Source organism: Phalangium opilio, unplaced genomic scaffold, assembly GCF_054372755.1.
Source record: "Phalangium opilio isolate 3A_F unplaced genomic scaffold, DU_Popi_V2 ptg000101l_1, whole genome shotgun sequence".
Taxonomy (NCBI): Eukaryota; Metazoa; Arthropoda; class Arachnida; order Opiliones; family Phalangiidae; genus Phalangium; species Phalangium opilio.
This window is the reverse complement of record NW_028324204.1, coordinates 5,700,502-5,726,295: the sequence shown is the minus strand read 5'-3', so window position 1 is coordinate 5,726,295 and position 25,794 is coordinate 5,700,502. Positions and strand designations below refer to the sequence as shown.

Here is a 25,794-nt window from a genome sequence, read left to right as displayed (position 1 = left end):
TGAATATTTCAGTAATTTTACAAAATTTACTCGTTTGTATATTTACCCTATTGTTTGCATATATGCACATCTCAAGCAACAATTATTTCTAGTTTTTCAAAATTAAAAGCTCCGGAAACTAGTTCAAGTATCATAAAAACAAGGCTCCGACGAGAATCGAACTCATGATCTCCTGTTTACGAGACAGGCGCTTTAACCACTAAACCACGGGGCCCTTGTTGTGAAGCGATATGAATGCTGAATGTTTCAGTAATTTTACAAAATTTACTCGTTTGTATATTTACCCTATTGTTTGCATATATGCATATCTCTGGCAACTATTATTTTTAGTTTTTCAAAATTAAATAGCAAAGAAAACTAGATCAAGTATCATAACAACGAGGCTCCGACGAGAATCGAACTCATGATCTCCTGTTTACGAGACAGGCGCTTTAACCACTAAGCCACGGAGCCCTTGTCAAGCAGCTATATGAATGCTGAATATTTCAGTAATTTTACAAAATTTACTCGTTTGTAGTTTTACCCTATTGTTTGCATATATGCATATCTCAAGCAACAATTATTTTTATTATTTCAAAATTTATTAGCTACGGAAACTAGATCAAGTATCATACCAACGAGGCTCCGACGAGAATCGAACTCATGATCTCCTGTTTACGAGACAGGCGCTTAAACCACTAAAAAACGGAGCCCTTGTTGTGAAGCGAGATTAATTCTGAATGTTTCAGTAATTTAACTCATTTGCACTTTTACCTTATTGTTTGCACATATGCATATCTCAAGCAACAATTACTTTTAGTTTTAAAAAATTTATTAGCTACGATATCTAGATCATCTAGATCAAGTATCATAACAACGAGGCTCCGACGAGAATCGAACTGATGATCTCCTGTTTACGAGACAGGCGCTTTAACCACTAAGCCACGGAGCCCTTGTTGTGAAGCGATATGAATGCTGAATATTTCAGTAATTTTACAAAATTTACTCGTTTGTATATTTACCCTATTGTTTGCATATATGCATATCTCTGGCAACTATTATTTTTAGTTTTTCAAAATTAAATAGCAAACAAAACTAGATCAAGTATCATAACAACGAGGCTCCGACGAGAATCGAACTCATGATCTCCTGTTTACGAGACAGGCGCTTTAACCACTAAGCCACGGAGCCCTTGTTAAGCAGGTATATGAATGCTGAATATTTCAGTAATTTTACAAAATTTACTCGTTTGTAGTTTACCCTATTGTTTGCATATATGCATATCTCAAGCAACAATTATTTTAATTATTTCAAAATTTATTAGCTACGGAAACTAGATCAAGTATCATACCAACGAGGGTCCGACGAGAATCGAACTCATGATCTCCTGTTTACGAGACAGGCGCTTAAACCACTAAAAAACGGAGCCCTTGTTGTGAAGCGAGATTAATTCTGAATGTTTCAGTAATTTAACTCATTTGCACTTTTACCTTATTGTTTGCACATATGCATATCTCAAGCAACAATTACTTTTAGTTTTAAAAAATTTATTAGCTACGATATCTAGACCATCTAGATCAAGTATCATAACAACGAGGCTCCGACGAGAATCGAACTGATGATCTCCTGTTTACGAGACAGGCGCTTTAACCACTAAGCCACGGAGCCCTTGTTGTGAAGCTATATGAATGCTGAATATTTCAGTAATTTTACAAAATTTACTCGTTTGTATATTTACCTTATTGTTTGCAGATATGCACATCTCAAGCAACAATTATTTCTAGTTTTTCAAAATTAAAAACTCCGGAAACTAGTTCAAGTATCATAAAAACAAGGCTCCGACGAGAATCGAACTCATGATCTCCTGTTTACGAGACAGGCGCTTTAACCACTAAACCACGGGGCCCTTGTTGTGAAGCGATATGAATGCTGAATGTTTCAGTAATTTTACAAAATTTACTCGTTTGTATATTTACCCTATTGTTTGCATATATGCATATCTCTGGCAACTATTATTTTTAGTTTTTCAAAATTAAATAGCAAAGAAAACTAGATCAAGTATCATAACAACGAGGCTCCGACGAGAATCGAACTCATGATCTCCTGTTTACGAGACAGGCGCTTTAACCACTAAGCCACGGAGCCCTTGTTAAGCAGCTATATGAATGCTGAATATTTCAGTAATTTTACAAAATTTACTCGTTTGTAGTTTTACCCTATTGTTTGCATATATGCATATCTCAAGCAACAATTATTTTTATTATTTCAAAATTTATTAGCTACGGAAACTAGATCAAGTATCATACCAACGAGGCTCCGACGAGAATCGAACTCATGATCTCCTGTTTACGAGACAGGCGCTTAAACCACTAAAAAACGGAGCCCTTGTTGTGAAGCGAGATTAATTCTGAATGTTTCAGTAATTTAACTCATTTGCACTTTTACCTTATTGTTTGCACATATGCATATCTCAAGCAACAATTACTTTTAGTTTTAAAAAATTTATTAGCTACGATATCTAGATCATCTAGATCAAGTATCATAACAACGAGGCTCCGACGAGAATCGAACTGATGATCTCCTGTTTACGAGACAGGCGCTTTAACCACTAAGCCACGGAGCCCTTGTTGTGAAGCGATATGAATGCTGAATATTTCAGTAATTTTACAAAATTTACTCGTTTGTATATTTACCCTATTGTTTGCATATATGCATATCTCTGGCAACTATTATTTTTAGTTTTTCAAAATTAAAAAGCAAACAAAACTAGATCAAGTATCATAACAACGAGGCTCCGACGAGAATCGAACTCATGATCTCCAGTTTACGAGACAGGCGCTTTAACCACTAAGCCACGGAGCCCTTGTTAAGCAGCTATATGAATGCTGAATATTTCAGTAATTTTACAAAATTTACTCGTTTGTAGTTTTACCCTATTGTTTGCATATATGCATATCTCAAGCAAGAATTATTTTTATTATTTCAAAATTTATTAGCTACGGAAACTAGATCAAGTATCATACCAACGAGGCTCCGACGAGAATCGAACTCATGATCTCCTGTTTACGAGACAGGCGCTTAAACCACTAAAAAACGGAGCCCTTGTTGTAAAGCGAGATTAATTCTGAATGTTTCAGTAATTTAACTCATTTGCACTTTTACCTTATTGTTTGCACATATGCATATCTCAAGCAACAATTACTTTTAGTTTTAAAAAATTTATTAGCTACGATATCTAGATCATCTAGATCAAGTATCATAACAACGAGGCTCCGACGAGAATCGAACTGATGGTCTCCTGTTTACGAGACAGGCGCTTTAACCACTAAGCCACGGAGCCCTTGTTGTGAAGCGATATGAATGCTGAATATTTCAGTAATTTTACAAAATTTACTCGTTTGTATATTTACCCTATTGTTTGCATATATGCACATCTCAAGCAACAATTATTTCTAGTTTTTCAAAATTAAAAGCTCCGGAAACTAGTTCAAGTATCATAACAACAAGGCTCCGACGAGAATCGAACTCATGATCTCCAGTTTACGAGACAGGCGCTTTAACCACTTAACCACGGAGCCATTGTTGTGAAGCGATATGAATGCTGAATATTTCAGTAATTTTACAAAATTTACTCGTTTGTATATTTACCCTATTGTTTGCATATATGCATATCTCTGGCAACTATTATTTTTAGTTTTTCAAAATTAAATAGCAAAGAAAACTAGATCAAGTATCATAACAACGAGGCTCCGACGAGAATCGAACTCATGATCTCCAGTTTACGAGACAGGCGCTTTAACCACTACGCCACGGAGCCCTTGTTACGCAGCTATATGAATGCTGAATATTTCAGTAATTTTACAAAATTTACTCGTTTGTAGTTTTACCCTATTGTTTGCATATATGCATATCTCAAGCAACAATTATTTTTATTATTTCAAAATTTATTAGCTACGGAAACTAGATCAAGTATCATACCAACGAGGCTCCGACGAGAATCGAACTCATGATCTCCTGTTTACGAGACAGGCGCTTAAACCACTAAAAAACGGAGCCCTTGTTGTGAAGCGAGATTAATTCTGAATGTTTCAGTAATTTAACTCATTTGCACTTTTACCTTATTGTTTGCACATATGCATATCTCAAGCAACAATTACTTTTAGTTTTAAAAAATTTATTAGCTACGATATCTAGACCATCTAGATCAAGTATCATAACAACGAGGCTCCGACGAGAATCGAACTGATGATCTCCTGTTTACGAGATAGGCGCTTTAACCACTAAGCCACGGAGCCCTTGTTGTGAAGCGATATGAATGCTGAATATTTCAGTAATTTTACAAAATTTACTCGTTTGTATATTTACCCTATTGTTTGCATATATGCACATCTCAAGCAACAATTATTTCTAGTTTTTCAAAATTAAAAGCTCCGGAAACTAGTTCAAGTATCATAACAACAAGGCTCCGACGAGAATCGAACTCATGATCTCCAGTTTGCGAGACAGGCGCTTTAACCACTTAACCACGGAGCCCTTGTTGTGAAGCGATATGAATGCTGAATATTTCAGTAAATTTACAAAATTTACTCGTTTGTATATTTACCCTATTGTTTGCATATATGCATATCTCTGGCAACTATTATTTTTAGTTTTTCAAAATTAAATAGCAAAGAAAACTAGATCAAGTATCATAACAACGAGGCTCCGACGAGAATCGAACTCATGATCTCCAGTTTACGAGACAGGCGCTTTAACCACTAAGCCACGGAGCCCTTGTTAAACAGCTATATGAATGCTGAATATTTCAGTAATTTTACAAAATTTACTCGTTTGTAGTTTTACCCTATTGTTTGCATATATGCATATCTCAAGCAACAATTACTTTTAGTTTTAAAAAATTTATTAGCTACGATATCTAGATCATCTAGATCAAGTATCATAACAACGAGGCTCCGACGAGAATCGAACTGATGGTCTCCTGTTTACGAGACAGGCGCTTTAACCACTAAGCCACGGAGCCCTTGTTGTGAAGCGATATGAATGCTGAATATTTCAGTAATTTTACAAAATTTACTCGTTTGTATATTTACCCTATTGTTTGCATATATGCACATCTCAAGCAACAATTATTTCTAGTTTTTCAAAATTAAAAGCTCCGGAAACTAGTTCAAGTATCATAACAACAAGGCTCCGACGAGAATCGAACTCATGATCTCCAGTTTACGAGACAGGCGCTTTAACCACTTAACCACGGAGCCATTGTTGTGAAGCGATATGAATGCTGAATATTTCAGTAATTTTACAAAATTTACTCGTTTGTATATTTACCCTATTGTTTGCATATATGCATATCTCTGGCAACTATTATTTTTAGTTTTTCAAAATTAAATAGCAAAGAAAACTAGATCAAGTATCATAACAACGAGGCTCCGACGAGAATCGAACTCATGATCTCCAGTTTACGAGACAGGCGCTTTAACCACTACGCCACGGAGCCCTTGTTACGCAGCTATATGAATGCTGAATATTTCAGTAATTTTACAAAATTTACTCGTTTGTAGTTTTACCCTATTGTTTGCATATATGCATATCTCAAGCAACAATTATTTTTATTATTTCAAAATTTATTAGCTACGGAAACTAGATCAAGTATCATACCAACGAGGCTCCGACGAGAATCGAACTCATGATCTCCTGTTTACGAGACAGGCGCTTAAACCACTAAAAAACGGAGCCCTTGTTGTGAAGCGAGATTAATTCTGAATGTTTCAGTAATTTAACTCATTTGCACTTTTACCTTATTGTTTGCACATATGCATATCTCAAGCAACAATTACTTTTAGTTTTAAAAAATTTATTAGCTACGATATCTAGACCATCTAGATCAAGTATCATAACAACGAGGCTCCGACGAGAATCGAACTGATGATCTCCTGTTTACGAGATAGGCGCTTTAACCACTAAGCCACGGAGCCCTTGTTGTGAAGCGATATGAATGCTGAATATTTCAGTAATTTTACAAAATTTACTCGTTTGTATATTTACCCTATTGTTTGCATATATGCACATCTCAAGCAACAATTATTTCTAGTTTTTCAAAATTAAAAGCTCCGGAAACTAGTTCAAGTATCATAACAACAAGGCTCCGACGAGAATCGAACTCATGATCTCCAGTTTGCGAGACAGGCGCTTTAACCACTTAACCACGGAGCCCTTGTTGTGAAGCGATATGAATGCTGAATATTTCAGTAAATTTACAAAATTTACTCGTTTGTATATTTACCCTATTGTTTGCATATATGCATATCTCTGGCAACTATTATTTTTAGTTTTTCAAAATTAAATAGCAAAGAAAACTAGATCAAGTATCATAACAACGAGGCTCCGACGAGAATCGAACTCATGATCTCCAGTTTACGAGACAGGCGCTTTAACCACTAAGCCACGGAGCCCTTGTTAAACAGCTATATGAATGCTGAATATTTCAGTAATTTTACAAAATTTACTCGTTTGTAGTTTTACCCTATTGTTTGCATATATGCATATCTCAAGCAACAATTATTTTAATTATTTCAAAATTTATTAGCTACGGAAACTAGATCAAGTATCATACCAACGAGGCTCCGACGAGAATCGAACTCATGATCTCCTGTTTACGAGACAGGCGCTTAAACCACTAAAAAACGGAGCCCTTGTTGTGAAGCGAGATTAATTCTGAATGTTTCAGTAATTTAACTCATTTGCACTTTTACCTTATTGTTTGCACATATGCATATCTCAAGAAACAATTACTTTTAGTTTTAAAAAATTTATTAGCTACGATATCTAGACCATCTAGATCAAGTATCATAACAACGAGGCTCCGACGAGAATCGAACTGATGATCTCCTGTTTACGAGACAGGCGCTTTAACCACTAAGCCACGGAGCCCTTGTTGTGAAGCGATATGAATGCTGAATATTTCAGTAATTTTACAAAATTTACTCGTTTGTATATTTACCCTATTGTTTGCATATATGCACATCTCAAGCAACAATTATTTCTAGTTTTTCAAAATTAAAAGCTCCGGAAACTAGTTCAAGTATCATAACAACAAGGCTCCGACGAGAATCGAACTCATGATCTCCAGTTTGCGAGACAGGCGCTTTAACCACTTAACCACGGAGCCCTTGTTGTGAAGCGATATGAATGCTGAATATTTCAGTAATTTTACAAAATTTACTCGTTTGTATATTTACCCTATTGTTTGCATATATGCATATCTCTGGCAACTATTATTTTTAGTTTTTCAAAATTAAATAGCAAAGAAAACTAGATCAAGTATCATAACAACGAGGCTCCGACGAGAATCGAACTCATGATCTCCAGTTTACGAGACAGGCGCTTTAACCACTAAGCCACGGAGCCCTTGTTAAACAGCTATATGAATGCTGAATATTTCAGTAATTTTACAAAATTTACTCGTTTGTAGTTTTACCCTATTGTTTGCATATATGCATATCTCAAGCAACAATTATTTTAATTATTTCAAAATTTATTAGCTACGGAAACTAGATCAAGTATCATACCAACGAGGCTCCGACGAGAATCGAACTCATGATCTCCTGTTTACGAGACAGGCGCTTAAACCACTAAAAAACGGAGCCCTTGTTGTGAAGCGAGATTAATTCTGAATGTTTCAGTAATTTAACTCATTTGCACTTTTACCTTATTGTTTGCACATATGCATATCTCAAGCAACAATTACTTTTAGTTTTAAAAAATTTATTAGCTACGATATCTAGACCATCTAGATCAAGTATCATAACAACGAGGCTCCGACGAGAATCGAACTGATGATCTCCTGTTTACGAGACAGGCGCTTTAACCACTAAGCCACGGAGCCCTTGTTGTGAAGCGATATGAATGCTGAATATTTCAGTAATTTTACAAAATTTACTCGTTTGTATATTTACCCTATTGTTTGCATATATGCACATCTCAAGCAACAATTATTTCTAGTTTTTCAAAATTAAAAGCTCCGGAAACTAGTTCAAGTATCATAACAACAAGGCTCCGACGAGAATCGAACTCATGATCTCCAGTTTGCGAGACAGGCGCTTTAACCACTTAACCACGGAGCCCTTGTTGTGAAGCGATATGAATGCTGAATATTTCAGTATTTTTACAAAATTTACTCGTTTGTATATTTACCCTATTGTTTGCATATATGCATATCTCTGGCAACTATTATTTTTAGTTTTTCAAAATTAAATAGCAAAGAAAACTAGATCAAGTATCATAACAACGAGGCTCCGACGAGAATCGAACTCATGATCTCCAGTTTACGAGACAGGCGCTTTAACCACTAAGCCACGGAGCCCTTGTTAAACAGCTATATGAATGCTGAATATTTCAGTAATTTTACAAAATTTACTCGTTTGTAGTTTTACCCTATTGTTTGCATATATGCATATCTCAAGCAACAATTATTTTAATTATTTCAAAATTTATTAGCTACGGAAACTAGATCAAGTATCATACCAACGAGGCTCCGACGAGAATCGAACTCATGATCTCCTGTTTACGAGACAGGCGCTTAAACCACTAAAAAACGGAGCCCTTGTTGTGAAGCGAGATTAATTCTGAATGTTTCAGTAATTTAACTCATTTGCACTTTTACCTTATTGTTTGCACATATGCATATCTCAAGCAACAATTACTTTTAGTTTTAAAAAATTTATTAGCTACGATATCTAGACCATCTAGATCAAGTATCATAACAACGAGGCTCCGACGAGAATCGAACTGATGATCTCCTGTTTACGAGACAGGCGCTTTAACCACTAAGCCACGGAGCCCTTGTTGTGAAGCGATATGAATGCTGAATATTTCAGTAATTTTACAAAATTTACTCGTTTGTATATTTACCCTATTGTTTGCATATATGCACATCTCAAGCAACAATTATTTCTAGTTTTTCAAAATTAAAAGCTCCGGAAACTAGTTCAAGTATCATAACAACAAGGCTCCGACGAGAATCGAACTCATGATCTCCAGTTTGCGAGACAGGCGCTTTAACCACTTAACCACGGAGCCCTTGTTGTGAAGCGATATGAATGCTGAATATTTCAGTAATTTTACAAAATTTACTCGTTTGTATATTTACCCTATTGTTTGCATATATGCATATCTCTGGCAACTATTATTTTTAGTTTTTCAAAATTAAATAGCAAAGAAAACTAGATCAAGTATCATAACAACGAGGCTCCGACGAGAATCGAACTCATGATCTCCAGTTTACGAGACAGGCGCTTTAACCACTAAAAAACGGACCCCTTGTTGTAAAGCGAGATTAATTCTGAAGGTTTCAGTAATTTAACTCATTTGCACTTTTACCTTATTGTTTGCACATATGCATATCTCAAGCAACAATTACTTTTAGTTTTAAAAAATTTATTAGCTACGATATCTAGACCATCTAGATCAAGTATCATAACAACGAGGCTCCGACGAGAATCGAACTGATGATCTCCTGTTTACGAGACAGGCGCTTTAACCACTAAGCCACGGAGCCCTTGTTGTGAAGCGATATGAATGCTGAATATTTCAGTAATTTTACAAAATTTACTCGTTTGTATATTTACCCTATTGTTTGCATATATGCACATCTCAAGCAACAATTATTTCTAGTTTTTCAAAATTAAAAGCTCCGGAAACTAGTTCAAGTATCATAACAACAAGGCTCCGACGAGAATCGAACTCATGATCTCCAGTTTGCGAGACAGGCGCTTTAACCACTTAACCACGGAGCCCTTGTTGTGAAGCGATATGAATGCTGAATATTTCAGTAATTTTACAAAATTTACTCGTTTGTATATTTACCCTATTGTTTGCATATATGCATATCTCTGGCAACTATTATTTTTAGTTTTTCAAAATTAAATAGCAAAGAAAACTAGATCAAGTATCATAACAACGAGGCTCCGACGAGAATCGAACTCATGATCTCCAGTTTACGAGACAGGCGCTTTAACCACTAAGCCACGGAGCCCTTGTTAAACAGCTATATGAATGCTGAATATTTCAGTAATTTTACAAAATTTACTCGTTTGTAGTTTTACCCTATTGTTTGCATATATGCATATCTCAAGCAACAATTATTTTAATTATTTCAAAATTTATTAGCTACGGAAACTAGATCAAGTATCATACCAACGAGGCTCCGACGAGAATCGAACTCATGATCTCCTGTTTACGAGACAGGCGCTTAAACCACTAAAAAACGGAGCCCTTGTTGTGAAGCGAGATTAATTCTGAATGTTTCAGTAATTTAACTCATTTGCACTTTTACCTTATTGTTTGCACATATGCATATCTCAAGCAACAATTACTTTTAGTTTTAAAAAATTTATTAGCTACGATATCTAGACCATCTAGATCAAGTATCATAACAACGAGGCTCCGACGAGAATCGAACTGATGATCTCCTGTTTACGAGACAGGCGCTTTAACCACTAAGCCACGGAGCCCTTGTTGTGAAGCGATATGAATGCTGAATATTTCAGTAATTTTACAAAATTTACTCGTTTGTATATTTACCCTATTGTTTGCATATATGCACATCTCAAGCAACAATTATTTCTAGTTTTTCAAAATTAAAAGCTCCGGAAACTAGTTCAAGTATCATAACAACAAGGCTCCGACGAGAATCGAACTCATGATCTCCAGTTTGCGAGACAGGCGCTTTAACCACTTAACCACGGAGCCCTTGTTGTGAAGCGATATGAATGCTGAATATTTCAGTAATTTTACAAAATTTACTCGTTTGTATATTTACCCTATTGTTTTGCATATATGCATATCTCTGGCAACTATTATTTTTAGTTTTTCAAAATTAAATAGCAAAGAAAACTAGATCAAGTATCATAACAACGAGGCTCCGACGAGAATCGAACTCATGATCTCCAGTTTACGAGACAGGCGCTTTAACCACTAAAAAACGGACGCCTTGTTGTAAAGCGAGATTAATTCTGAATGTTTCAGTAATTTAACTCATTTGCACTTTTACCTTATTGTTTGCACATATGCATATCTCAAGCAACAATTACTTTTAGTTTTAAAAAATTTATTAGCTACGATATCTAGATCATCTAGATCAAGTATCATAACAACGAGGCTCCGACGAGAATCGAACTGATGATCTCCTGTTTACGAGACAGGCGCTTTAACCACTAAGCCACGGAGCCCTTGTTGTGAAGCGATATGAATGCTGAATATTTCAGTAATTTTACAAAATTTACTCGTTTGTATATTTACCCTATTGTTTGCATATATGCATATCTCTGGCAACTATTATTTTTAGTTTTTCAAAATTAAATAGCAAAGAAAACTATATCAAGTATCATAACAACGAGGCTCCGACGAGAATCGAACTCATGATCTCCTGTTTACGAGACAGGCGCTTTAACCACTAAGCCACGGAGCCCTTGTTAAACAGCTATATGAATGCTGAATATTTCAGTAATTTTACAAAATTTACTCGTTTGTAGTTTTACCCTATTGTTTGCATATATGCATATCTCAAGCAACAATTATTTTAATTATTTCAAAATTTATTAGCTACGGAAACTAGATCAAGTATCATACCAACGAGGCTCCGACGAGAATCGAACTCATGATCTCCTGTTTACGAGACAGGCGCTTAAACCACTAAAAAACGGAGCCCTTGTTGTGAAGCGAGATTAATTCTGAATGTTTCAGTAATTTAACTCATTTGCACTTTTACCTTATTGTTTGCACATATGCATATCTCAAGCAACAATTACTTTTAGTTTTAAAAAATTTATTAGCTACGATATCTAGACCATCTAGATCAATTATCATAACAACGAGGCTCCGACGAGAATCGAACTGATGATCTCCTGTTTACGAGACAGGCGCTTTAACCACTAAGCCACGGAGCCCTTGTTGTGAAGCGATATGAATGCTGAATATTTCAGTAATTTTACAAAATTTACTCGTTTGTATATTTACCCTATTGTTTGCATATATGCACATCTCAAGCAACAATTATTTCTAGTTTTTCAAAATTAAAAGCTCCGGAAACTAGTTCAAGTATCATAACAACAAGGCTCCGACGAGAATCGAACTCATGATCTCCAGTTTGCGAGACAGGCGCTTTAACCACTTAACCACGGAGCCCTTGTTGTGAAGCGATATGAATGCTGAATATTTCAGTAATTTTACAAAATTTACTCGTTTGTATATTTACCCTATTGTTTGCATATATGCATATCTCTGGCAACTATTATTTTTAGTTTTTCAAAATTAAATAGCAAAGAAAACTAGATCAAGTATCATAACAACGAGGCTCCGACGAGAATCGAACTCATGATCTCCAGTTACGAGACAGGCGCTTTAACCACTAAGCCACGGAGCCCTTGTTAAGCAGCTGTATGAATGCTGAATATTTCAGTAATTTTACAAAATTTACTCGTTTGTAGTTTTACCCTATTGTTTGCATATATGCATATCTCAAGCAACAATTATTTTTATTATTTCAAAATTTATTAGCTACGGAAACTAGATCAAGTATCATACCAACGAGGCTCCGACGAGAATCGAACTCATGATCTCCTGTTTACGAGACAGGCGCTTAAACCACTAAAAAACGGAGCCCTTGTTGTAAAGCGAGATTAATTCTGAATGTTTCAGTAATTTAACTCATTTGCACTTTTACCTTATTGTTTGCACATATGCATATCTCAAGCAACAATTACTTTTAGTTTTAAAAAATTTATTAGCTACGATATCTAGATCATCTAGATCAAGTATCATAACAACGAGGCTCCGACGAGAATCGAACTGATGATCTCCTGTTTACGAGACGGGCGCTTTAACCACTAAGCCACGGAGCCCTTGTTGTGAAGCGATATGAATGCTGAATATTTCAGTAATTTTACAAAATTTACTCGTTTGTATATTTACCCTATTGTTTGCATATATGCACATCTCAAGCAACAATTATTTCTAGTTTTTCAAAATTAAAAGCTCCGGAAACTAGTTCAAGTATCATAACCACAAGGCTCCGACGAGAATCGAACTCATGATCTCCTGTTTACGAGACGGGCGCTTTAACCACTTAACCACGGAGCCCTTGTTGTGAAGCGATATGAATGCTGAATATTTCAGTAATTTTACAAAATTTACTCGTTTGTATATTTACCCTATTGTTTGCATATATGCATATCTCTGGCAACTATTATTTTTAGTTTTTCAAAATTAAATAGCAAAGAAAACTAGATCAAGTATCATAACAACGAGGCTCCGACGAGAATCGAACTCATGATCTCCAGTTTACGAGACAGGCGCTTTAACCACTAAGCCACGGAGCCCTTGTTAAGCAGCTATATGAATTCTGAATATTTCAGTAATTTTACAAAATTTACTCGTTTGTATATTTACCCTATTGTTTGCATATATGCATATCTCTAGCAACAATTATTTTTATTACCTCTCCGAGTGACGTATGTCACGGAGAGGTTCTAATTTCGACGTGTCTGTGTGTCTGTGTGTCTGTCTGTGTGTCTGTGTGTCTGTCTGTCCGTTGTTACACCCACGTGACCGCGTTCGCAGTTTGCAAATCGGAGCAAACGTATATTCAATTTCCAGACCGCATTTACAGTCCCGGAAATTGTATTCGACTTACAGGCTATTACTCCATTGCCTGTTTAACAACTCTGTTCATTTGTCCACCCCACATGGACACTAGTCTGAACTTATTGGCTTCTAAACACCACCATCTTCTAGTTTTTCGCCCATTCCACATGGACGGACACCAGTCTGTACTTACTGGCTTCTAAACACCACCACCTTCTCGTCTTTGTCCATTCCACATGGACACCAGTCTGTACTTACTGGCTTCTAAACACCACCATCTTCTATTCTTTGTCCATCCCACATGGACACCAGTCTGTACTTACTGGCTTCTAAACACCACCATCTTCAATTCTTTGTCCATCCCACATGGACACCAGTCTGCACACCTGGCTTCTAACACCACCATCATCCTTAAGGTTAAGACATACGCGGCGATCGGCTAGGGTTACGAGAAACGTCTAGCCTTCCATTGACGGGGTCTTCCGCCAAGGTTCACGCAATTGCGATGTTCTTATCCATAGCTGCGATTCGAAACCCTTATATACTACCTATTTGAGTAAGGCGACGCAACGGGCGTATGCTTCATTTCAAACGCCAATATTAGTCAGGTCTCTCAAGAATGTTTAATTGTTCTTTTTTAAAACGATGTAACGTTCAATAAGGCGAATAACTAACGAAGAAAATATTAAATATTAATTATATTTATTTTAATATTTAAGATAATCTTGTTTCTCAATTCAAAATTAATACGGAAAGAGTTAAAAAGCAGTCTATGTTATTGTCTGTGTGTGTCCGTCCGTTATTACACTAGTGCCGCAGTGCGCTGCGTTAGAAGTTCGTTTTGTTTTGATGTGTAAAGAAATCCTACAGAACCATAATATTCCCTTTATCCTTAATATAAAGTGAATATGATGAAATATTTTTCGTAATTATGATGCATTTAGTGCTTTTGTAGCTTTAAAGCTCTGTTTCATTTTAATATTCCAAAGAGTTTTACTAATATTATTATTTGAAATGGCTGTTTATAAATTACTAAAGCTATACTACATCTGTATATAGAATAATCCTTGGTTTAGTAATTTTATGAAGAAAGCTAAGAACTAGACTCCGGCGGGTATATCTAGTACTATTTGCAATAAGCTTAGTGAAATATAGAGTAAATAATTGAGGCCTGAGGTGATGTAAACTTTGGGTTTTGATTTTCGTGTCTGAAATGAAGAGACATGAACGGTTCAGAGTGAGCCGAAAGTTAAATACACTCTTAAATAATCAGGTTAAGATTTTATAATAGAAGAAAAGATCATGTTGGCAATTAGATTAGTAGGGCTAAGCTACAGAGTTTTTATTCTCTTTATGGTGCGCATTGACTATCAGTGCGTCTAGCTACAATTTAGCTTTGGTATTATCATAAGTTAATTATTTAACGTTAACACTCATGTTGGCAAACTAAGAATATTGTTTAGGTGAGACGAGACGATAGTGTTTACACTGCTAACCAGTTGTGAATGTAGCTATCAGAATATAGGGTAAACAGCTGAAGCGTAGACTTCATTTCCTGTTCTTTTTGCCATTAACTGATTTCCATGGGTCCAAGATTTATCCTTATTGGATGTAAAATGTCGTCTGCTTTACTGTATATTCTTTATGCTTGGAATACTGCTTCAATATTTCGAAAATTTTTACTTCAAAAAAGAGAAATAATTCCATATCTAGGTAAATAACTTTGTAGTAGTAGACCTCTTGACTCGGAGAGGTAATATTTTGGTTTTCCCAACTTGTTTTTTCAAAATTTATTAGCTACGGAAACTAGATCAAGTATCATACCAACGAGGCTCCGACGAGAATCGAACTCATGATCTCCTGTTTACGAGACAGGCGCTTAAACCACTAAAAAACGGAGCCCTTGTTGTGAAGCGAGATTAAAGCTGAATATTTCAGTAATTTAACTCACTTGCACTTTTACCTTATTGTTCGCATATATGCATATCTCAAGCAACAATTATTTTTACTTTTTCAAAATTTAATAGCTACGGAAATTAGTTCAAGTATTATAACAACGAGGCTCCGACGAGAATCGAACTCATGATCTGCTGTTTACGAGACAGGCGCTTTAACCACTAAACCACGGAGCCCTTGTTGTGAAGCGAGATTTAAGCTGAATATTTCAGTAATTTAACTCACTTGCACTTTTTCTTTACTGTTCGCATATATGGATATCTCTAGCAACAATTATTTTTAGTTTTTACCTCTCCGAGTGACGTATGTCACGGAGAGGTTCTGTAACGATCGTGTGTGTCTGTCTGTCTGTCTGTGTGTGTGTCTGTCTGTCTGTGTGTGTGTCTGTTGTTACACCCACGTGACCGCGTTCGCAGTTTCCAAATCGGAGCAAACGTTTTCGCCATTTCCGAACTGCTTTCACAGTCACGGAAATGGCTCCTCTACTTGAGTTTTCACACCACCATTTTCTGGTCTTTGTCCATCCCACACGGACACCAGTTTGTACTTACTGGCTTCTAATCACCACCATCTTTCCGTCTTCGTCCATCTCACATGGACACCAGTCTGTATACACTGGCTTCTAATCACCACCATCTTCTGGTCTTCGTCCATTCCACTTGGACACCAATCTGTTCATGCTGGCTTCTAATCACCACCATCTTCTGGTCTTGGTCCATCCCACTTGGACACCTGTCTGTACATACTGGGTTCTAAACACCACCATCTACTGGTCTTCCGTCTATTCCACATAGACACCAATCTGTCTCATTGGCTTCTAACTCCATCGTCATCGTTTGGTTTAAGACATTCGCAGCGATCAGCTAGGGTTACGAGAAACGTCTAGCCTCCCTAGGGTGGGTTGTCCACCAAAGGTTTTCGCAATTGCGGTTGTTCTTGCTTTAAAGTGTAGTTCGACACCCTTATATACTACCTATTTGGGTAAGGCGAAGCAACCGGCGTATGCCTCATTTCAAACGCCAATATTAGTCAAATCTCTCAAGAATGTTTAATTGTTCTTTATCAAAACGATGTAACGCTCAATAAGGCAAACAACTGACGAAGAAAATATTTAATATTAATTATATTTATTTTAATATTTAAGATAATCTTGTTTCTCAACTCAAAATTAATACGGAAATTGTTAAAAAGCAGTCTATGTTTTTGTCTGTGTGTGTCCGTCCATTGTTACACTAGTGCGTCGCGTTAGCAGTTAGCCTTGTGTTGATGTGTTAAGAAATCATACAGAACCTTAATATTCCCTTTTTTACCATAATATAAAGTGAATATGTGGAACTATTTTTCGTAATTATGATGCATTTAGTAATTTTGTAGCTTTAAAGCTCTGTTTCATTTTGATATTCCAAAGATTTTTTTTAATATTGTTATTTGAAATGGCTGTTTATATATTGCTTAAGCTATACTACATCTGTATATAGAATAATCCTTGGTTTAGTGGTTTCATGAAGAAAACTAAGACCTAGACTCCGGCGGGTTTAAGAAGTATTATCCGCAATAGGCTTTGTGAAACAAAGAGTAAATAGTTGAGGCCTGAGGTGAATTAAACTTTTGGATTTGATTTTCGTGTCTGAAATGCAGAGGCATCAACGGTTCAGAGTGAGCCGAAAGTTAAATACACTCTTAAATAATCAGGTTAAGGTTTTATAATGGAAGAAAAGATCATGTTGGCAATTAGATTAGTAAAGGAGTTAATGGTAAACGGGTAGTAGCTACAGACAGACTTATTATTCTCTTTATGGTGCGCATTGACTATTAGTGCGTCTAGCTACAATTTAGCTTTGGTGTTATTTAACGTAAACATTCATGTTGGCAAACTAAGAATATTGTTGAGGTGAGACGAGACGATAGTGTTTACACTGCAAACCAGTTGTGAATGTAGATATCAGAATATAGGGTAATCAGCTGAAGCGTAGACTTCATTTCCTGTTCTTTTCCCCATTGACTGATTTCCATGTGTCCAAGATTTATCCTTATTGGATGTAAAATGTCGTCTGCTTTACTGTACATTCGCTATGTTTGGAATACTGCTTCAATATTTCGTAAATTTTTACTTCAAAAAAGTGAAATAATTCCATATCTAGGTAAATAAGTTTGTAGTAGTACACCTCTTGACTCGGAGAGGTAGTATTTTGGTTTTCCCAACTTGTTCAAAATATATTGGCTACGAAATCTAGATCAAGTATCATAACAACGAGGCTCCGACGAGAATCGAACTCATGATCTCCTGTTTACGAGACAGGCGCTTAAACCACTAAAAAACGGAGCCCTTGTTGTAAAGCGAGATTAATTCTGAATGTTTCAGTAATTTAACTCATTTGCACTTTTACCTTATTGTTTGCACATATGCATATCTCAAGCAACAATTACTTTTAGTTTTAAAAAATTTATTAGCTACGATATCTAGATCATCTAGATCAAGTATCATAACAACGAGGCTCCGACGAGAATCGAACTGATGATCTCCTGTTTACCAGACAGGCGCTTTAACCACTAAGCCACGGAGCCCTTGTTGTGAAGCGATATGAATGCTGAATATTTCAGTAATTTTACAAAATTTACTCGTTTGTATATTTACCCTATTGTTTGCATATATGCACATCTCAAGCAACAATTATTTCTAGTTTTTCAAAATTAAAAGCTCCGGAAACTAGTTCAAGTATCATAACAACAAGGCTCCGACGAGAATCGAACTCATGATCTCCAGTTTACGAGACAGGCGCTTTAACCACTTAACCACGGAGCCCTTGTTGTGAAGCGATATGAATGCTGAATATTTCAGTAATTTTACAAAATTTACTCGTTTGTATATTTACCCTATTGTTTGCATATATGCATATCTCTGGCAACTATTATTTTTAGTTTTTCAAAATTAAATAGCAAAGAAAACTAGATCAAGTATCATAACAACGAGGCTCCGACGAGAATCGAACTCATGATCTCCAGTTTACGAGACAGGCGCTTTAACCACTAAGCCACGGAGCCCTTGTTACGCAGCTATATGAATGCTGAATATTTCAGTAATTTTTCAAAATTTACTCGTTTGTAGTTTTACCCTATTGTTTGCATATATGCATATCTCAAGCAACAATTATTTTTATTATTTCAAAATATATTAGCTACGGAAACTAGATCAAGTATCATACCAACGAGGCTCCGACGAGAATCGAACTCATGATCTCCTGTTTACGAGACAGGCGCTTAAACCACTAGAAAACGGAGCCCTTGTTGTGAAGCGAAATTAATTCTGAATGTTTCAGTAATTTAACTCATTTGCACTTTTACCTTATTGTTTGCACATATGCATATCTCAAGCAACAATTACTTTTAGTTTTAAAAAATTTATTAGCTACGATATCTAGATCATCTAGATCAAGTATCATAACAACGAGGGTCCGACGAGAATCGAACTGATGATCTCCTGTTTACGAGACAGGCGCTTTAACCACTAAGCCACGGAGCCCTTGTTGTGAAGCGATATGAATGCTGAATATTTCAGTAATTTTACAAAATTTCCTCGTTTGTATATTTACCCTATTGTTTGCATCTATGCACATCTCAAGCAACAATTATTTCTAGTTTTTCAAAATTAAAAGCTCCGGAAACTAGTTCAAGTATCATAACAACAAGGCTCCGACGAGAATCGAACTCATGATCTCCTGTTTACGAGACGGGCGCTTTAACCACTTAACCACGGAGCCCTTGTTGTGAAGCGATATGAATGCTGAATATTTCAGTAATTTTACAAAATTTACTCGTTTGTATATTTACCCTATTGTTTGCATATATGCATATCTCTGGCAACTATTATTTTTAGTTTTTCAAAATTAAATAGCAAAGAAAACTAGATCAAATATCATAACAACGAGGCTCCGACGAGAATCGAACTCATGATCTCCAGTTTACGAGACAGGCGCTTTAACCACTAAGCCACGGAGCCCTTGTTAAGCAGCTATATGAATGCTGAATATTTCAGTAATTTTACAAAATTTACTCGTTTGTAGTTTTACCCTATTGTTTGCATATATGCATATCTCAAGCAACAATTATTTTTATTATTTCAAAATTTATTAGCTACGGAAACTAGATCAAGTATCATACCAACGAGGCTCCGACGAGAATCGAACTCATGATCTCCTGTTTACGAGACAGGCGCTTAAACCACTAGAAAACGGAGCCCTTGTTGTGAAGCGAGATTAATTCTGAATGTTTCAGTAATTTAACTCATTTGCACTTTTACCTTATTGTTTGCACATATGCATAGCTCAAGCAACAATTACTTTTAGTTTTACAAAATTTATTAGCTACGATATCTAGATCATCTAGATCAAGTATCATAACAACGAGGCTCCGACGAGAATCGAACTGATGATCTCCTGTTTACGAGACAGGCGCTTTAACCACTTAGCCACGGAGCCCTTGTTGTGAAGCAATATGAATGCTGAATATTTCAGTAATTTTACAAAATTTACTCGTTTGTATATTTACCCTATTGTTTGCATATATGCATATCTCTAGCAACAATTATTTTTAGTTTTTCAAAATATATTAGCTACGAAATCTAGATCAAGTATCATAACAACGAGGCTCCGACGAGAATCGAACTCATGATCTCCTGTTTACGAGACAGGCCCTTAAACCACTAAAAATCGGAGCCCTTGTTGTGAAGCGAGATTAAAGCTGAATATTTCAGTAATTTAACTCACTTGCACTTTTACCTTATTGTTTGCATATATGCACATCTCAAGCAAGAATTACTTTTAGTTTTTAAAAATTTATAATCTACGAAGTCTAGATCAAGTATCATAACAACGAGGCTCCGACGAGAATCGAATTGATGATCTCCTGTTTACGAGACAGGCGCTTTAACCACTAAGCCACGGAGCCCTTGTTGTGAAGCGATATGAATGCTGAATATTTCAGTAATTTTACGAAATTTACTCGTTTGTATATTTACCCTATTGTTTGCATATATGCACATCTCAAGCAACAATTATTTCTAGTTTTTCAAAATTAAAAGCTCCGGAAACGAGTTCAAGTATCATAACAACAAGGCTCCGACGAGAATCGAACTCATGATCTCCTGTTTACGAGACAGGCGCTTTAACCACTTAACCACGGAGCCCTTGTTGTGAAGCGATATGAATGCTGAATATTTCAGTAATTTTACAAAATTTACTCGTTTGTATATTTACCCTATTGTTTGCATATATGCATATCTCTGGCAACTATTATTTTTAGTTTTACAAAATTAAATAGCAAAGAAAACTAGATCAAGTATCATAACAACGAGGCTCCGACGAGAATCGAACTCATGATCTCCAGTTTACGAGACAGGCGCTTTAACCACTAAGCCACGGAGCCCTTGTTAAGCAGCTATATGAATTCTGAATATTTCAGTAATTTTACAAAATTTACTCGTTTGTATATTTACCCTATTGTTTGCATATATGCATATCTCTAGCAACAATTATTTTTATTTTTTCAAAATTTATTAGCTACGGAAACTAGATCAAGTATCATACCAACGAGGCTCCGACGAGAATCGAACTCATGATCTCCTGTTTACGAGACAGGCGCTTAAACCACTAAAAAACGGAGCCCTTGTTGTGAAGCGAGATTAAAGCTGAATATTTCAGTAATTTAACTCACTTGCACTTTTACCTTATTGTTCGCATATATGCATATCTCAAGCAACAATTATTTTTACTTTTTCAAAATTTAATAGCTACGGAAATTAGTTCAAGTATTATAACAACGAGGCTCCGACGAGAATCGAACTCATGATCTCCTGTTTACGAGACAGGCGCTTTAACCACTAAACCACGGAGCCCTTGTTGTGAAGCGAGATTAAAGCTGAATATTTCAGTAATTTAACTCACTTGCACTTTTTACCTCTCCGTGTGACGTAGTCCAGGAGAGGTTCTGTAACGGCCGTGTCTGTCTGTCTGTCTGTCTGTCTGTCTGTCTGTGTGTGTGTCTGTCTGTCTGTCCGTTGTTACACCCACGTGACCGCGTTCGCAGTTTGCGTATCGGAGCAAACGTGTTCGCCATTTCCGAACTGCTTTCACAGTCACGGAAATGGCTCCTCTACTTGAGTTCTCACACCACCATCTTCTGATCTTTGTCCATCCGACATGAACACCAGCCTGGTACTTACCTGGCTTCCAACACCATCATCTTCTGTTCTTTGTCAATCCCACATTGACACCAGTCTGCACTTACACTGGCTTCTAATCACCACCATCCACTGGTCTTCCGTCTATTCCACATAGACACCAATCTGTATCATTGGCTTCTACTCCATTATCATCGTTTGGTTTTAGGATATACGCGGCGATCAGCTAGGGTTACGAGAAACGTCTAGCCTCCCTAAGGTGGGATCGGCCACCAAAGGTTTTCGCAATTGCGCTCTTTCCTTACTGTTATAATGGAATCGAATCGTATATATACCCCAAAATTTGAAGAAAGCGGGAAGAGGGGTACCCTTCACTTTAAACGTCAATATTAGCAAAGTTTGAGAAGATAATAGGTATAACTTTATTTTAAACGATTTAACTATTATTAATGTTAATTATTGAAGATTAAAATAATTAAAAATAATTATATTTATTTAAATATTAAAGATAAACCTCTCGTACAAAGAGAGATTATCACTGCCTCCTGTATCAACCAAGGCCCGTGCATGCGATATATTTCCTTCATTGCCTCCTATATCTACCAAGGCCCGTGCATGCGATATATTTCCTTCATTGCCTCCTGTATCTATCAAGGCCCGTGCATTGTGATATATTTCATTCATTGCCTCCTATATATATATAAAGGATGAGGGAAAAAGTGTTTTCATTGGATAATTTTGTTTATATAATCTTCTCGACACGGAGAGGTAATATTTTGGTTTTCCCAACTTGTTCTTTACTGTTCGCATATATGGATATCTCTAGCAACAATTATTTTTAGTTTTTACCTCTCCGAGTGACGTATGTCACGGAGAGGTTCTGTAACGATCGTGTGTGTCTGTCTGTCTGTCTGTGTGTGTGTCTGTCTGTCTGTGTGTGTGTCTGTTGTTACACCCACGTGACCGCGTTCGCAGTTTCCAAATCGGAGCAAACGTTTTCGCCATTTCCGAACTGCTTTCACAGTCACGGAAATGGCTCCTCTACTTGAGTTTTCACACCACCATTTTCTGGTCTTTGTCCATCCCACACGGACACCAGTTTGTACTTACTGGCTTCTAATCACCACCATCTTTCCGTCTTCGTCCATCTCACATGGACACCAGTCTGTATACACTGGCTTCTAATCACCACCATCTTCTGGTCTTCGTCCATTCCACTTGGACACCAATCTGTTCATGCTGGCTTCTAATCACCACCATCTTCTGGTCTTGGTCCATCCCACTTGGACACCTGTCTGTACATACTGGGTTCTAAACACCACCATCTACTGGTCTTCCGTCTATTCCACATAGACACCAATCTGTCTCATTGGCTTCTAACTCCATCGTCATCGTTTGGTTTAAGACATTCGCAGCGATCAGCTAGGGTTACGAGAAACGTCTAGCCTCCCTAGGGTGGGTTGTCCACCAAAGGTTTTCGCAATTGCGGTTGTTCTTGCTTTAAAGTGTAGTTCGACACCCTTATATACTACCTATTTGGGTAAGGCGAAGCAACCGGCGTATGCCTCATTTCAAACGCCAATATTAGTCAAATCTCTCAAGAATGTTTAATTGTTCTTTATCAAAACGATGTAACGCTCAATAAGGCAAACAACTGACGAAGAAAATATTTAATATTAATTATATTTATTTTAATATTTAAGATAATCTTGTTTCTCAACTCAAAATTAATACGGAAATTGTTAAAAAGCAGTCTATGTTTTTGTCTGTGTGTGTCCGTCCATTGTTACACTAGTGCGTCGCGTTAGCAGTTAGCCTTGTGTTGATGTGTTAAGAAATCATACAGAACCTTAATATTCCCTTTTTTACCATAATATAAAGTGAATATGTGGAACTATTTTTCGTAATTATGATGCATTTAGTAATTTTGTAGCTTTAAAGCTCTGTTTCATTTTGATATTCCAAAGATTTTTTTTTAAAATTGTTATTTGAAATGGCTGTTTATATATTGCTTAAGCTATACTACATCTGTATATAGAATAATCCTTGGTTTAGTGGTTTCATGAAGAAAACTAAGACCTAGACTCCGGCGGGTTTAAGAAGTATTATCCGCAATAGGCTTTGTGAAACAAAGAGTAAATAGTTGAGGCCTGAGGTGAATTAAACTTTTGGATTTGATTTTCGTGTCTGAAATGCAGAGGCATCAACGGTTCAGAGTGAGCCGAAAGTTAAATACACTCTTCAATAATCAGGTTAAGATTTTATAATGGAAGAAAAGATCATGTTGGCAATTAGATTAGTAAAGGAGTTAATGGTAAACGGGTAGTAGCTACAGACAGACTTATTATTCTCTTTATGGTGCGCATTGACTATTAGTGCGTCTAGCTACAATTTAGCTTTGGTGTTATTTGACGTAAACATTCATGTTGGCAAACTAAGAATATTGTTGAGGTGAGACGAGACGATAGTGTTTACACTGCAAACCAGTTGTGAATGTAGATATCAGAATATAGGGTAATCAGCTGAAGCGTAGACTTCATTTCCTGTTCTTTTCCCCATTGACTGATTTCCATGTGTCCAAGATTTATCCTTATTGGATGTAAAATGTCGTCTGCTTTACTGTACATTCGCTATGTTTGGAATACTGCTTCAATATTTCGTAAATTTTTACTTCAAAAAAGTGAAATAATTCCATATCTAGGTAAATAAGTTTGTAGTAGTACACCTCTTGACTCGGAGAGGTAATATTTTGGTTTTCCCAACTTTTACCTCTCCGAGTGACGTATGTCACGGAGAGGTTCTGTAACGATCGTGTGTGTCTGTCTGTCTGTCTGTGTGTGTGTCTGTCTGTCTGTGTGTGTGTCTGTTGTTACACCCACGTGACCGCGTTCGCAGTTTCCAAATCGGAGCAAACGTGTTCGCCATTTCCGAACTGCTTTCACAGTCACGGAAATGGCTCCTCTACTTGAGTTTTCACACCACCATTTTCTGGTCTTTGTCCATCCCACACGGACACCAGTTTGTACTTACTGGCTTCTAATCACCACCATCTTTCCGTCTTCGTCCATCTCACATGGACACCAGTCTGTATACACTGGCTTCTAATCACCACCATCTTCTGGTCTTCGTCCATTCCACTTGGACACCAGTCTGTTCATGCTGGCTTCTAATCACCACCATCTTCTGGTCTTGGTCCATCCCACTTGGACACCTGTCTGTACATACTGGGTTCTAAACACCACCATCTACTGGTCTTCCGTCTATTCCACATTGACACCAATCTGTCTCATTGGCTTCTAACTCCATCGTCATCGTTTGGTTTAAGACATTCGCAGCGATCAGCTAGGGCTACGAGAAACGTCTAGCCTCCCTAGGGTGGGTTGTCCACCAAAGGTTTTCGCAATTGCGGTTGTTCTTGCTTTAAAGTGTAGTTCGACACCCTTATATACTACCTATTTGGGTAAGGCGAAGCAACCGGCGTATGCCTCATTTCAAACGCCAATATTAGTCAAATCTCTCAAGAATGTTTAATTGTTCTTTATCAAAACGATGTAACGCTCAATAAGGCAAACAACTGACGAAGAAAATATTTAATATTAATTATATTTATTTTAATATTTAAGATAATCTTGTTTCTCAACTCAAAATTAATACGGAAATTGTTAAAAAGCAGTCTATGTTTTTGTCTGTGTGTGTCCGTCCATTGTTACACTAGTGCGTCGCGTTAGCAGTTAGCCTTGTGTTGATGTGTTAAGAAATCATACAGAACCTTAATATTCCCTTTTTTACCATAATATAAAGTGAATATGTGGAAGTATTTTTCGTAATTATGATTCATTTAGTAATTTTGTAGCTTTAAAGCTCTGTTTCATTTTGATATTCCAAAGATTTTTTTTAATATTGTTATTTGAAATGGCTGTTTATATATTGCTTAAGCTATACTACATCTGTATATAGAATAATCCTTGGTTTAGTGGTTTCATGAAGAAAACTAAGACCTAGACTCCGGCGGGTTTAAGAAGTATTATCCGTAATAGGCTTTG

The 25,794-nt window shown here is 36.6% G+C and overlaps 1 long non-coding RNA gene and 53 other non-coding genes across 54 annotated transcripts; all 54 read right to left on the bottom strand.

The window, feature by feature from the left end:
- Positions 1–141: 141 nt before the first annotated feature.
- TRNAT-CGU (transfer RNA threonine (anticodon CGU)) lies at positions 142–214 on the bottom strand. The gene has a single exon. It is a non-coding gene; the product is annotated as a tRNA-Thr (tRNA).
- Positions 215–380: 166 nt separating this feature from the next.
- On the bottom strand, positions 381–453 carry TRNAT-CGU (transfer RNA threonine (anticodon CGU)). Its single transcript has one exon. It is a non-coding gene; the product is annotated as a tRNA-Thr (tRNA).
- A 405-nt stretch (positions 454–858) lies between these two features.
- Positions 859–931, bottom strand: TRNAT-CGU (transfer RNA threonine (anticodon CGU)). Its single transcript has one exon. It is a non-coding gene; the product is annotated as a tRNA-Thr (tRNA).
- Positions 932–1,097: 166 nt separating this feature from the next.
- TRNAT-CGU (transfer RNA threonine (anticodon CGU)) lies at positions 1,098–1,170 on the bottom strand. Its single transcript has one exon. It is a non-coding gene; the product is annotated as a tRNA-Thr (tRNA).
- A 404-nt stretch (positions 1,171–1,574) lies between these two features.
- On the bottom strand, positions 1,575–1,647 carry TRNAT-CGU (transfer RNA threonine (anticodon CGU)). Its single transcript has one exon. It is a non-coding gene; the product is annotated as a tRNA-Thr (tRNA).
- A 165-nt stretch (positions 1,648–1,812) lies between these two features.
- TRNAT-CGU (transfer RNA threonine (anticodon CGU)) lies at positions 1,813–1,885 on the bottom strand. The gene has a single exon. It is a non-coding gene; the product is annotated as a tRNA-Thr (tRNA).
- A 166-nt stretch (positions 1,886–2,051) lies between these two features.
- On the bottom strand, positions 2,052–2,124 carry TRNAT-CGU (transfer RNA threonine (anticodon CGU)). Its single transcript has one exon. It is a non-coding gene; the product is annotated as a tRNA-Thr (tRNA).
- Positions 2,125–2,529: 405 nt separating this feature from the next.
- On the bottom strand, positions 2,530–2,602 carry TRNAT-CGU (transfer RNA threonine (anticodon CGU)). The gene has a single exon. It is a non-coding gene; the product is annotated as a tRNA-Thr (tRNA).
- Positions 2,603–2,768: 166 nt separating this feature from the next.
- On the bottom strand, positions 2,769–2,841 carry TRNAT-CGU (transfer RNA threonine (anticodon CGU)). Its single transcript has one exon. It is a non-coding gene; the product is annotated as a tRNA-Thr (tRNA).
- A 405-nt stretch (positions 2,842–3,246) lies between these two features.
- Positions 3,247–3,319, bottom strand: TRNAT-CGU (transfer RNA threonine (anticodon CGU)). Its single transcript has one exon. It is a non-coding gene; the product is annotated as a tRNA-Thr (tRNA).
- A 165-nt stretch (positions 3,320–3,484) lies between these two features.
- TRNAT-CGU (transfer RNA threonine (anticodon CGU)) lies at positions 3,485–3,557 on the bottom strand. Its single transcript has one exon. It is a non-coding gene; the product is annotated as a tRNA-Thr (tRNA).
- Positions 3,558–3,723: 166 nt separating this feature from the next.
- On the bottom strand, positions 3,724–3,796 carry TRNAT-CGU (transfer RNA threonine (anticodon CGU)). Its single transcript has one exon. It is a non-coding gene; the product is annotated as a tRNA-Thr (tRNA).
- Positions 3,797–4,201: 405 nt separating this feature from the next.
- On the bottom strand, positions 4,202–4,274 carry TRNAT-CGU (transfer RNA threonine (anticodon CGU)). The gene has a single exon. It is a non-coding gene; the product is annotated as a tRNA-Thr (tRNA).
- Positions 4,275–4,439: 165 nt separating this feature from the next.
- TRNAA-CGC (transfer RNA alanine (anticodon CGC)) lies at positions 4,440–4,512 on the bottom strand. The gene has a single exon. It is a non-coding gene; the product is annotated as a tRNA-Ala (tRNA).
- A 166-nt stretch (positions 4,513–4,678) lies between these two features.
- TRNAT-CGU (transfer RNA threonine (anticodon CGU)) lies at positions 4,679–4,751 on the bottom strand. The gene has a single exon. It is a non-coding gene; the product is annotated as a tRNA-Thr (tRNA).
- A 175-nt stretch (positions 4,752–4,926) lies between these two features.
- On the bottom strand, positions 4,927–4,999 carry TRNAT-CGU (transfer RNA threonine (anticodon CGU)). The gene has a single exon. It is a non-coding gene; the product is annotated as a tRNA-Thr (tRNA).
- Positions 5,000–5,164: 165 nt separating this feature from the next.
- Positions 5,165–5,237, bottom strand: TRNAT-CGU (transfer RNA threonine (anticodon CGU)). The gene has a single exon. It is a non-coding gene; the product is annotated as a tRNA-Thr (tRNA).
- A 166-nt stretch (positions 5,238–5,403) lies between these two features.
- TRNAT-CGU (transfer RNA threonine (anticodon CGU)) lies at positions 5,404–5,476 on the bottom strand. The gene has a single exon. It is a non-coding gene; the product is annotated as a tRNA-Thr (tRNA).
- Positions 5,477–5,881: 405 nt separating this feature from the next.
- TRNAT-CGU (transfer RNA threonine (anticodon CGU)) lies at positions 5,882–5,954 on the bottom strand. Its single transcript has one exon. It is a non-coding gene; the product is annotated as a tRNA-Thr (tRNA).
- Positions 5,955–6,119: 165 nt separating this feature from the next.
- Positions 6,120–6,192, bottom strand: TRNAA-CGC (transfer RNA alanine (anticodon CGC)). The gene has a single exon. It is a non-coding gene; the product is annotated as a tRNA-Ala (tRNA).
- Positions 6,193–6,358: 166 nt separating this feature from the next.
- Positions 6,359–6,431, bottom strand: TRNAT-CGU (transfer RNA threonine (anticodon CGU)). The gene has a single exon. It is a non-coding gene; the product is annotated as a tRNA-Thr (tRNA).
- A 405-nt stretch (positions 6,432–6,836) lies between these two features.
- TRNAT-CGU (transfer RNA threonine (anticodon CGU)) lies at positions 6,837–6,909 on the bottom strand. Its single transcript has one exon. It is a non-coding gene; the product is annotated as a tRNA-Thr (tRNA).
- A 165-nt stretch (positions 6,910–7,074) lies between these two features.
- Positions 7,075–7,147, bottom strand: TRNAA-CGC (transfer RNA alanine (anticodon CGC)). The gene has a single exon. It is a non-coding gene; the product is annotated as a tRNA-Ala (tRNA).
- Positions 7,148–7,313: 166 nt separating this feature from the next.
- Positions 7,314–7,386, bottom strand: TRNAT-CGU (transfer RNA threonine (anticodon CGU)). Its single transcript has one exon. It is a non-coding gene; the product is annotated as a tRNA-Thr (tRNA).
- Positions 7,387–7,791: 405 nt separating this feature from the next.
- On the bottom strand, positions 7,792–7,864 carry TRNAT-CGU (transfer RNA threonine (anticodon CGU)). The gene has a single exon. It is a non-coding gene; the product is annotated as a tRNA-Thr (tRNA).
- Positions 7,865–8,029: 165 nt separating this feature from the next.
- Positions 8,030–8,102, bottom strand: TRNAA-CGC (transfer RNA alanine (anticodon CGC)). Its single transcript has one exon. It is a non-coding gene; the product is annotated as a tRNA-Ala (tRNA).
- A 166-nt stretch (positions 8,103–8,268) lies between these two features.
- Positions 8,269–8,341, bottom strand: TRNAT-CGU (transfer RNA threonine (anticodon CGU)). Its single transcript has one exon. It is a non-coding gene; the product is annotated as a tRNA-Thr (tRNA).
- A 405-nt stretch (positions 8,342–8,746) lies between these two features.
- Positions 8,747–8,819, bottom strand: TRNAT-CGU (transfer RNA threonine (anticodon CGU)). Its single transcript has one exon. It is a non-coding gene; the product is annotated as a tRNA-Thr (tRNA).
- A 165-nt stretch (positions 8,820–8,984) lies between these two features.
- Positions 8,985–9,057, bottom strand: TRNAA-CGC (transfer RNA alanine (anticodon CGC)). The gene has a single exon. It is a non-coding gene; the product is annotated as a tRNA-Ala (tRNA).
- Positions 9,058–9,462: 405 nt separating this feature from the next.
- Positions 9,463–9,535, bottom strand: TRNAT-CGU (transfer RNA threonine (anticodon CGU)). Its single transcript has one exon. It is a non-coding gene; the product is annotated as a tRNA-Thr (tRNA).
- Positions 9,536–9,700: 165 nt separating this feature from the next.
- TRNAA-CGC (transfer RNA alanine (anticodon CGC)) lies at positions 9,701–9,773 on the bottom strand. The gene has a single exon. It is a non-coding gene; the product is annotated as a tRNA-Ala (tRNA).
- A 166-nt stretch (positions 9,774–9,939) lies between these two features.
- Positions 9,940–10,012, bottom strand: TRNAT-CGU (transfer RNA threonine (anticodon CGU)). The gene has a single exon. It is a non-coding gene; the product is annotated as a tRNA-Thr (tRNA).
- Positions 10,013–10,417: 405 nt separating this feature from the next.
- TRNAT-CGU (transfer RNA threonine (anticodon CGU)) lies at positions 10,418–10,490 on the bottom strand. The gene has a single exon. It is a non-coding gene; the product is annotated as a tRNA-Thr (tRNA).
- A 165-nt stretch (positions 10,491–10,655) lies between these two features.
- Positions 10,656–10,728, bottom strand: TRNAA-CGC (transfer RNA alanine (anticodon CGC)). Its single transcript has one exon. It is a non-coding gene; the product is annotated as a tRNA-Ala (tRNA).
- Positions 10,729–11,134: 406 nt separating this feature from the next.
- Positions 11,135–11,207, bottom strand: TRNAT-CGU (transfer RNA threonine (anticodon CGU)). Its single transcript has one exon. It is a non-coding gene; the product is annotated as a tRNA-Thr (tRNA).
- Positions 11,208–11,373: 166 nt separating this feature from the next.
- Positions 11,374–11,446, bottom strand: TRNAT-CGU (transfer RNA threonine (anticodon CGU)). Its single transcript has one exon. It is a non-coding gene; the product is annotated as a tRNA-Thr (tRNA).
- Positions 11,447–11,851: 405 nt separating this feature from the next.
- Positions 11,852–11,924, bottom strand: TRNAT-CGU (transfer RNA threonine (anticodon CGU)). Its single transcript has one exon. It is a non-coding gene; the product is annotated as a tRNA-Thr (tRNA).
- Positions 11,925–12,089: 165 nt separating this feature from the next.
- Positions 12,090–12,162, bottom strand: TRNAA-CGC (transfer RNA alanine (anticodon CGC)). The gene has a single exon. It is a non-coding gene; the product is annotated as a tRNA-Ala (tRNA).
- A 643-nt stretch (positions 12,163–12,805) lies between these two features.
- Positions 12,806–12,878, bottom strand: TRNAT-CGU (transfer RNA threonine (anticodon CGU)). The gene has a single exon. It is a non-coding gene; the product is annotated as a tRNA-Thr (tRNA).
- Positions 12,879–13,043: 165 nt separating this feature from the next.
- On the bottom strand, positions 13,044–13,116 carry TRNAT-CGU (transfer RNA threonine (anticodon CGU)). The gene has a single exon. It is a non-coding gene; the product is annotated as a tRNA-Thr (tRNA).
- A 166-nt stretch (positions 13,117–13,282) lies between these two features.
- TRNAT-CGU (transfer RNA threonine (anticodon CGU)) lies at positions 13,283–13,355 on the bottom strand. The gene has a single exon. It is a non-coding gene; the product is annotated as a tRNA-Thr (tRNA).
- A 1,582-nt stretch (positions 13,356–14,937) lies between these two features.
- Positions 14,938–15,367, bottom strand: LOC149631061 (uncharacterized). Its single transcript, XR_016374047.1, has 2 exons — positions 15,304–15,367; positions 14,938–15,221 (listed from the first exon to the last, which is right to left on the bottom strand). It is a non-coding gene; the product is annotated as an uncharacterized LOC149631061 (long non-coding RNA).
- Positions 15,368–15,679: 312 nt separating this feature from the next.
- On the bottom strand, positions 15,680–15,752 carry TRNAT-CGU (transfer RNA threonine (anticodon CGU)). The gene has a single exon. It is a non-coding gene; the product is annotated as a tRNA-Thr (tRNA).
- A 2,316-nt stretch (positions 15,753–18,068) lies between these two features.
- Positions 18,069–18,141, bottom strand: TRNAT-GGU (transfer RNA threonine (anticodon GGU)). Its single transcript has one exon. It is a non-coding gene; the product is annotated as a tRNA-Thr (tRNA).
- A 165-nt stretch (positions 18,142–18,306) lies between these two features.
- TRNAT-CGU (transfer RNA threonine (anticodon CGU)) lies at positions 18,307–18,379 on the bottom strand. Its single transcript has one exon. It is a non-coding gene; the product is annotated as a tRNA-Thr (tRNA).
- Positions 18,380–18,545: 166 nt separating this feature from the next.
- TRNAT-CGU (transfer RNA threonine (anticodon CGU)) lies at positions 18,546–18,618 on the bottom strand. Its single transcript has one exon. It is a non-coding gene; the product is annotated as a tRNA-Thr (tRNA).
- A 405-nt stretch (positions 18,619–19,023) lies between these two features.
- TRNAT-CGU (transfer RNA threonine (anticodon CGU)) lies at positions 19,024–19,096 on the bottom strand. Its single transcript has one exon. It is a non-coding gene; the product is annotated as a tRNA-Thr (tRNA).
- A 165-nt stretch (positions 19,097–19,261) lies between these two features.
- Positions 19,262–19,334, bottom strand: TRNAT-CGU (transfer RNA threonine (anticodon CGU)). The gene has a single exon. It is a non-coding gene; the product is annotated as a tRNA-Thr (tRNA).
- Positions 19,335–19,500: 166 nt separating this feature from the next.
- Positions 19,501–19,573, bottom strand: TRNAT-CGU (transfer RNA threonine (anticodon CGU)). The gene has a single exon. It is a non-coding gene; the product is annotated as a tRNA-Thr (tRNA).
- A 405-nt stretch (positions 19,574–19,978) lies between these two features.
- Positions 19,979–20,051, bottom strand: TRNAT-CGU (transfer RNA threonine (anticodon CGU)). Its single transcript has one exon. It is a non-coding gene; the product is annotated as a tRNA-Thr (tRNA).
- A 396-nt stretch (positions 20,052–20,447) lies between these two features.
- TRNAT-CGU (transfer RNA threonine (anticodon CGU)) lies at positions 20,448–20,520 on the bottom strand. The gene has a single exon. It is a non-coding gene; the product is annotated as a tRNA-Thr (tRNA).
- A 165-nt stretch (positions 20,521–20,685) lies between these two features.
- TRNAT-CGU (transfer RNA threonine (anticodon CGU)) lies at positions 20,686–20,758 on the bottom strand. Its single transcript has one exon. It is a non-coding gene; the product is annotated as a tRNA-Thr (tRNA).
- Positions 20,759–20,924: 166 nt separating this feature from the next.
- On the bottom strand, positions 20,925–20,997 carry TRNAT-CGU (transfer RNA threonine (anticodon CGU)). Its single transcript has one exon. It is a non-coding gene; the product is annotated as a tRNA-Thr (tRNA).
- Positions 20,998–21,393: 396 nt separating this feature from the next.
- TRNAT-CGU (transfer RNA threonine (anticodon CGU)) lies at positions 21,394–21,466 on the bottom strand. Its single transcript has one exon. It is a non-coding gene; the product is annotated as a tRNA-Thr (tRNA).
- Between the last annotated feature and the right edge of the window lie 4,328 nt (positions 21,467–25,794).